Source organism: Zonotrichia albicollis, chromosome 5 (genome assembly GCF_047830755.1).
Source record: "Zonotrichia albicollis isolate bZonAlb1 chromosome 5, bZonAlb1.hap1, whole genome shotgun sequence".
In the NCBI taxonomy this organism is placed as follows: Eukaryota; Metazoa; Chordata; class Aves; order Passeriformes; family Passerellidae; genus Zonotrichia; species Zonotrichia albicollis.
Genome location: NC_133823.1, coordinates 27,729,485 through 27,738,270, shown reverse-complemented (window position 1 = coordinate 27,738,270; position 8,786 = coordinate 27,729,485).

Here is an 8,786-nt window from a genome sequence, read left to right as displayed (position 1 = left end):
TGTTCTTGAAAAAAGTTAGTATGGAATGATCCCCCCAGCCCTCATCACCCAATAAATGTCATCATCAGGGACAAGCTGGAATAAAGGATAATGATGAAAATGTTGGTTTAAAGTCTATGGGAAAAGAATTTCTTATTTGTGGATAATATGGCAGAAACAGATGTGAACCATCATAAACACACAACTTGAATTTTTTACATCTTATACTTGTTATTAAATGAAAACCAGTCTTTTAGGCCAAGGCATGGAAAAAATCTCAGTTTGAACAATTTTAGCATAATCGGGTTATTGTTTTTCAACATTCTCAAGCATTTTCAGTGTTACTTTCTGCTGTTCCTATTTTACTTGGCTCTCTATGTTCTTGTTCCCTCTCTAGTTGAGAGGTCAGTGCAATTTATTATTATGATTATTTATCCTTCCACCAAAATAAATCCATGCCTTATGTAAAACCTGCCACTCTAGGCTTATATACTGAGTGACATGGGGTACAGAAGTGATTCATTTTAAAGTACTAGCATGTGATAAAGTCATCCCAAAAAAGGAATACTTATTAATGTTTAGGAACAGGAAAGGAGGACACCTTCCCAGCGTCACATGAATTTACTTAGATTGAAGGAACTCACTTCACCTCTGCCTCTGTGAAATATAATTTCCTCTGTCAACACTGTGACTGCTTTGGTGCTGCAGATCAACACTGGATAAGCTTTATCTTGCACAAGAGCCTCCAACAGTAACAGCTCAGCAGCATGAATCCAGTTATACGCAGAAATGTAGTGCAGTTGTAATAGAACATAAAAAAAGCAGTTTCTTGACAGGCATTTCAGTATATGCCAAGTTAGAGATCAAATATACATAAACTGTTTCTTTTGGTAAAGTCAGGGTTTTGCTGTCAGAAACTGTAACTCTGCTGAGTTGCTTGTTACAGTGGGCTGATTTTCTGCACAAATCCTGATGCATCTTTTAACAGAAATTTAATTAATTCAGCATGACAGAAACAAAGGGCAAATTTTTTTTTTTTGCAATTAAATCAACAGGAGAAAATATTCAGAATATAAATATTCATAATATAGATATTTTAAATGACATTTTAAATAACAGCCTTTTGGATTTTGATGTCATTACAGGGTTATCTTTAGAAATAGAGAGCAAGGTGGTGCTGCACAGAGCTGCCCTGGCAACACAGCACATGGCTGATTCCTGTCAGCAGCTGAACACCTTTCAGTGCATAAAGTGGGATTGCTGGTCAGGGAAATGGAGACTAAACAGGAATGTGATTGAAAGAGACACAAAAGATGAGATTTTTTTCTCATTCTACTCTTTCTAAATGAGTAATAAAAAGTGTACATAGCAAAAATTAGTAACCTAAAGCAGGAAATTGAGAGAGAACAATTACTTATTTTATTCCTAAGATTTTTCTTCCTTGGTAAAGCATTTGTTTCACAATCCCTGCAACACGACCTTCTGGAGTATCAGTTCAATATACTCAAGGAAGAATTATATTATATCTGATGGTATAAAACACTTATGCAAGGAAATACATGCATTCCAAAAAATCAGCTGGTTCTGTGCAGTGGAGAGGCTCATGTTTTCATGAGTTGGCATAAAATCTGTTTTTCTCCTTATTATTGTGCAAATATCTATGGTTCTGTCAATCTATGACTGGTTCAAATATCAAATAGGGACTTCAGTGGCTCTTAAAGGCATGTCTTGTCTTTCACACCCAAATTAGACTGATGGAACTGCAGTCATTACTTGCAAGATGAATTGTTTTTCTGTCAATCAGAAACATCTCTTAAGTTCATTTCAATAGAAAATTATATTAAAATAGGTCAGTGAAAATAAGACATTTTAAAAACAATTTACAGTCATGGTTGAAAAATAATGAAAATACTGAAACTCATGACAGAAGTTATCTATTGAAGGCTATGCAAGAAAACACAAATTGGCATCAATCAATCACCCCATTTTTCCTTTTCCTCCACAATTAAAATACATTCAGTTTAAACATTTCCCTCCTTCAGAGTGTATGAAGTAAGATGAGGTAAAGATCAATATCCCAAAACTCTCCACAATGAAAAAATGTTTTTGTAACTCTGGGATTTACATCACCTAAGAAGAAATAGAGGTGTGTCTGCTAATGTTGCATGGAGCTAACCATGATAATGGCCTCCAGCAACTTACAGAGCAAGAGGAAAGACACCAAACTCTAGCCCTAATGCCAGAGTTTGAGTGCATGGTGACTGAAAGGTGCAAGAATCATGTTCATGCTCTCATAAGTAGCTGGTGGTGAGGGGCAGGCTTGGCTCAATACATGGGCTATATTTAAATTTATTCTGATGTACCTGTGTTAGCTTTAGGAGGTAAATGCAATTTTAATTTGAAAGATACTTCACGTAACTTGTAACTTGGCTCTTTCCTGTACACTAAGTCAAAGAAGATCTTTTTAGAAACAGGAAATACATGGTAGATGGTGGCTCCATGAGCAGTTACATTATTATTGAATAATTTTATTAAGGGTCAGGAACATTAGCCCTTGCCAAAAGTAAGGATTGGCCACATCTAATTCATCACCTCAAAAACAATCAAGGAAATTATGTTAGCAATTAAAAATTAAAGCTGTCTACAGATAAAATTAAAAGCTAAAATTAATGAGTGGGGACTGCACCCTCAGGTGATTTTTTTCAATATTCTTTCCCTGCAGTAAGTAAGACTTCACTAATGGTCCTCACCCGAGAATAAAGGCTGTGAAACACACTGTTTTACAGGTCTATTATGTAGATAAGCTATCATTTGCTTTTGTTACCCACATCTAATTTTAATAGCCCCAGCTAGGTTGAAAGGCATCACAGCCACTGACAGAGGATAATGCATGTGAATAAGCACACACGTTTACTATCTCTGGCATGGCCATTGATTTGCTAGCTGATCATGGGCAGAGGGACCTTATCTTCCTCTGTATGGATTTTTTTCAGCTGTCTTGTGAATAATAAAATAGTTGGGAGCTATGAATGAAATATTACTCTATGCATTTTATTACCTACTACAGGCTGCAGGACAGTCAAATACTACAGGGCATTTAAATGCAAGAGAAGTTGTTGTTTTGCTGGCTCCTCTAAATGAAGAAGGGATCACGGCAGTAGCTGCATATGGGCTTGGGATTTTCTCCCAAGCCTGCTCCAACAGATGTCCAGAACCACTTCTTCAGCTCCCTGGTGTAGCCCCCTGTGTTCTGGATGCAGGATATTACATCCTCAGTTGTCTGCCAAGCATGGAGTGTTTCCTCTCATAGCTGATTCTTCAGGGGTTTCATAAGACTACTGGGTACCTGGTTTGGAGCACAATGAAATTATTTCCCATGACATACAACTCAGAGTAAAAGAGCATAACTTTCTTTGCGGTGAAATTCAGTGAAACATCTGAGTTAGAGTCACCTCAAACCTCAAGCCAGCATGATTCATTTCAGTGCTTGTGTTTATCTGCTGAAATCCAGGAGTAGTTTAATATATAGGTCCAAATTTCTGTAGCTGCAACCCCACTGTCTCTGCCCTCAAGCTGAGTTTTAAGTTTAGTTTACAGATAGCCAGTTCTGGGGACACATGAGTCAAGCATAGTCACAGCTTGAGACCTCCAGAAATTCAGTTCCAAACACCTTCTTCTATACAAACAACATCAAACAGTGACTGAACAAGGGGTATCTGTAGTATGAGGCACAGAGAACATTGCCAGTCTCAGAGGGAGAGGATGTCAGCTGGAGATGTGGATGTGATGAAGGGAAATATGTAAATGTACTAGAGATTTTAGGTCCATGTGGAAGAAGACTCTCATGGCTAGCTGTATCTCCAGGCTGCAGTGTCACTTGCAGCTGCTCTGGAAAGCATCAGTTCAGCAACCTAATTAGTTTTTCCCTGATGTATGATAAGGGAACAGCAGACAAATTTTGCCTTGCTTTTCTTTTTTCCAGGGCAGAAAGCTGTGCATCCTGCTGCCCCTTGCTTTTGAAAAGAAAAAAAAAAAAAGCCAAAAAAACCCAAACAATTGGGGGATGAGGCTGGTTCAATGCACTGAGCTGATGGGGGAAGCTTTCAGATAGCAGTAGGTACAAGTGGCTACTGTGTTGGACTGGTGTGCAGGCAAGGAACAAGTATTTATTACTGCAAGTGTTTATGGGGGCAGGAGGGAGTGCTCCTGCTTTAACCAAAGCTCCCATTCTCGAGGAATTTCCAATCCTGCGTGAGACTGGACCAGTTACTTCATTGACTTTGATCAAGAGATTATTTTAAAAAACTATAAGACAGATCAAGCAACATGCTGATCTTAATGCTGGCTTTCTGATGCTGTGAGGGGAGCCCCTGCTGCCTCTTCTCATTATTGAGGAGGACAGAACATCCTGTCTTGGTGGATGATGTCCAGACGCCCACAGCAGACAATTCCCAGCAGACTGGGCTGCCAGGGTGCTGGGACACAGGCGTTGAACAGAGCCTGCTGGGATGCAGATGGAGAAGAAGGCAGATGCAGGAGGTCTGGATGTCGCTTCAGTTGTAGGAGATATACCAAACACAGATATCTGGGAGTGGTGTGCTCCTGAATCCACTGTGAATAGCTCGTGATTAAACGTTCTCAGCAATCTCACAGCATCGTGGTTTTTCCTGTAATTTATGCAGAGCCTCTAAAGAACTCGAGGCTTAATCAGAGCTGTGCAGTGCCCCTTCTCTCTTGATTGACACTGGAGTCAAAGCAACAACTCTTCTGTCTCCAGCAAAAATGAGCTTTCATTTTTGAGTGAAAAAAAGAGAGAACTCTCATTCTCCTCTCTGAAGTCCATTCCAGGAGTATAGAAGGAATAATATATTCTGTTCATGATTCTGTTAGCTTTCTTTTAGAGCAGACTAAGTGTCACCTCTCAGGTCACTGGGGGCAGTCAGTAGCACCCAGAACACAGAGGGAACAGAGCCTTGTTCTGGATTTCTGGTGTATCTTCATAGAAACCAGCTTTGCATCCTTAAAATCCTTTTTTCTTTTATTTTCCAATCTTTGCTTTGCCAGAAAAATGGCAGTTAAACCATAACGATGTTCAGATTTTGGAGTTATTGTACAGTGAAATGAAATGTCAATCTGTATAGTTTCAAAACACTACATGTAAGATTAAAAACAATTACATGAACTCAGATAGATTTGAAAACTAACACAACACTATGAAAAGGAGTGAGAAATTCTGAGGTGTTTAGCATCAAAATCTAGTTGATAGCCAGAAAATGTAATACTTGCAAATATTAAGTTAGAAAGGTACTTTTTCCACTACTGTAGGATTTTTCTGATATCAAAGTTAAATGAGTGGCTAAGCTGAAGTATCCAGAGATATTTGAGATTCCCTTGAGTTCCTAAGACATCTGCTAGGAGCTGGCAGGCATGACACAAATGTATGGGAGACCTGTGCCCTTCTGCAGTGGCAGCTGTACAGCAGGTGGGATACCCCAGGAATTTAAAGTGGCATTGGATGCCTGCTGGGGAAGCTAGGTCCTTTTCTTTAAATCCTGCATTTTTCCATCAATTCATTTCCCATTAGCTGTGAGTCAGAGGTGTTAGAAAGGAGAGTAATTAGCTGAGAGTTATTGTTTGTCCTTCAGAAGTGGGAGATAACTCAAGCTCAGGTTCATTGTCTGTGGAAGTCTGACAGACACCTAATTTAATTCAGCCTTTGAAAAGTGACACCAAATGTTATCAACAAAGATGAAATGTTACATAGCTGGCTATGCTAAAGCGGTGAAATCTTGTTACTTGGGTGTATGCACTGGATGTGCATATTACACATAGGATGACCAAGGTAAACTACTTCAGCTTTTTGAGGAGAGAGGGCAAATAAATTCAATTTCTCACTGGACTGGACTGTTTGTGGGCTAGATCTCAAGGCTTATTTGCCACAGGGGATTTTGACAAGACTGAGAGGTTAGGCCGTACCAACAGAACTGCTTAAATGAACTTGATGTAAAAGTTATATAAATGGTTATTTAGCCAAGTAAAATGTAGTTGGGGTAACTCACAGTTAACAATATTTGCAAAGTAAACAAAGGGGACGTATGGAACAACATGCTTGAGGGGTTGATTCTTTGGTTTTACTTTCCTTGGACTTGTGTTCTTTAGCAGCTATTCATTGAAAAGAATAGCCATCGGTTTAATACTTTTTGCTTGTTAGTGTTCCTTTGACTGTATGAATATTAATTTTATGCTTCATTTTTTGCGGAGTTTCTTCTGTCCCACTTTACAAAGTCACAGTAATAGTTTTCAGGTAGGTGTCCAGATATGTAAAATTAATAGCTGCAATTTCCCCTGGTTCAATACCCTTATTATATTTCCTATTTAAAAGAAGCTTCAATTTGGTAGAACAGAACACTAATTTAAAAACTGGTTAATGTTCAAATATAGGAGAGGCTCTTCTAACTAATTTAAGCTTGCAATCTATTTAGTTCACTGATATTTTCTAGTAATGATACAAGCACAGAATCAGAATGGTTTGAGTTGGAAGGAACCTTAGAGGTCATATGGTTGTGATTTGTCTCTTCCTGACATGGGAAGGGATGCCACTCACTACATCAGGTTGCTCAAAGCCCCATCTATCCAGGTCTGGAACACTTCCAGAGATGGAGTATCCACAACTTCTCTGGACAACCTGTTCCAGTTCTCAACACTCTGACAGTAAGAAATTTCTTCCCATTTCCTAACCTAAACCTGCCCTCTTTCAGCACAAAGCCATTCCCCCTTGTCCTGTCACTATGTGCCCTTGTAAAATGCCCTCCTACCACTCTCTTATAGGCCCCCTTTAGGTTTTGGAAGGCTTCTATAATTTCTGTGTGCTGCCTTCTCCTCTCCAGGCTGAACAACCCCAGCTTTCTGAGTCTGTCTGCATAGAAGACAGCTCTTTGCTCCAGCTCTCTGGCCATATTTGTGGCCCTCCTTTGGACTTGATCCAACAGGTCCAAGCTCTTATGCTGGGGGCCGCAGAGCTGGATGCAGTATTCCAGGTGGGATCTCTTGAGAGAAGAGAGGAAGAATCACCTTTCTTGTCTGCCTGGTCACACTTCTGATACAGGACATGATTGGCTTTCTGGTCTACAAGAGCCCATTGCCGGATCTTGTAAAGCTTCTCCTCCACCAACAGCCCAATTCTTACTCCTTAGGGCTATTTTCACTCTCTGACCACCTTGGAATTTCCCTTAACCAGGTACAGGACTTTATATCTGGCCTTGTTGCGCTTCACAGGGCTCACATGGGGCCACCTCCCAAGCCTGTCCAGGTCCCTCTGGGTGGCAGGCCTTTCATCCAGTGTGCCAGCTGTGCCACACAGCTGGGTGTTGTCAGCAGGCTTGCTGAGGCTGCACTTGATCCCTCTGTCCGTGTCACCAACAAGGATGCTGAGCTGCCCTGGTGCCAAGCTCTGAGAAATGACACCCCTCACCCATCTCCACTTGGACATTGAGCTGTTGACCACAACTCTTTGAGCACAACCACCCAGCCAATTCCTTATCCACCACGGGGTCCAACCATCAAATCCAATAATATGTCTCATATTATTTATATAACTATTAGATTGTTGAATAGGATTCTGACCCAGAGGCTGTGAAAGTCAGTAAAGTCTCTGACATTGCTTCAGAATGCAGTAAAACATATTGTGATTTACCCAGCACCTAGCAGGGCTAACACATGTTACCTGATCTATTGGATATGACAGATTTTGGCAGTGATGATGTAGGAATGTATCTGTTCTCCTTTCACTTCTGAGCTGACTCCATCATGTATCAGAGTTTAAAATTGACCACATAAAATGAGCTTCAGCAACTGTTTTTCAAAGGTATAAAGACATTCCATAATAATCCTAAAGACCACTTGAATTAAGAAGATTAAAAGATAAATTCCTAGGTATTATCAGTTTTCTTGTGACAGACCTGCAATAATGAAATATAGTGACTCTAGCTAAGAAAAACTTCTCTAGGACTCTTCAATTCTTCCAGGTTTCTCAATCTTTTTTCAAACAGTGCTACAACAATCACCCAATTCTGAATCTGTAGATTTACTAAGTTTTTTATTTTGAAAGAGGGCCAGCTTCATTGCATTACTCTTTTGAGCTGTTTATCAAAATCCAAGCCAGAACAAACCTTCCACTATAGCAATTTCACTTATTCTTGCAAACTCACAATCTCCTGCTACAATTTTAAATGAAGCGTGAGGAGTGCTGGGGTATCATGTCACTTTCACTGAAACAGCTGCTAGCAGAACAGGTTGTAGCTCTTTGAATCATTTTATCTGCAGCACTAATAGCATTAGCTACAGCCAAACAGGTCACAAGTCAGCACCTTCTGTGATTTCTCTAGAGCCACTAGATGGTAATGATAGTCACGACAAGTGAGTTACCAAAGTGAGCTAGTATCTTCAAAGCCATCTCAATGCTATCAGGGATAAGGACAATTTTTTAAGCTTCATAAGTTACAATTCAATTTTTCCAAGTACAAAATGGACTAAGTCTTCCATTACTGAGAGTAGAACCTGACAGGATGTTTTACAAAACAGCAGATGACTTCCAGCCTATGCGATAGAAGAATTAAGTTTTAGGGATATTCAGATCTTATATAAAAAGTCTGAGACTCTCCTGGAGTTAGAGATAATAAAATTGCTACTAAAGACAATTTTGAAAATAGCCTCATTTAAAGCACTAACTGCATTCTCCATGACAGACACATGAAACACAAACTAGGCACAATAAGAAAAATAATGGCAGAGGTCATGAGTATTATTGG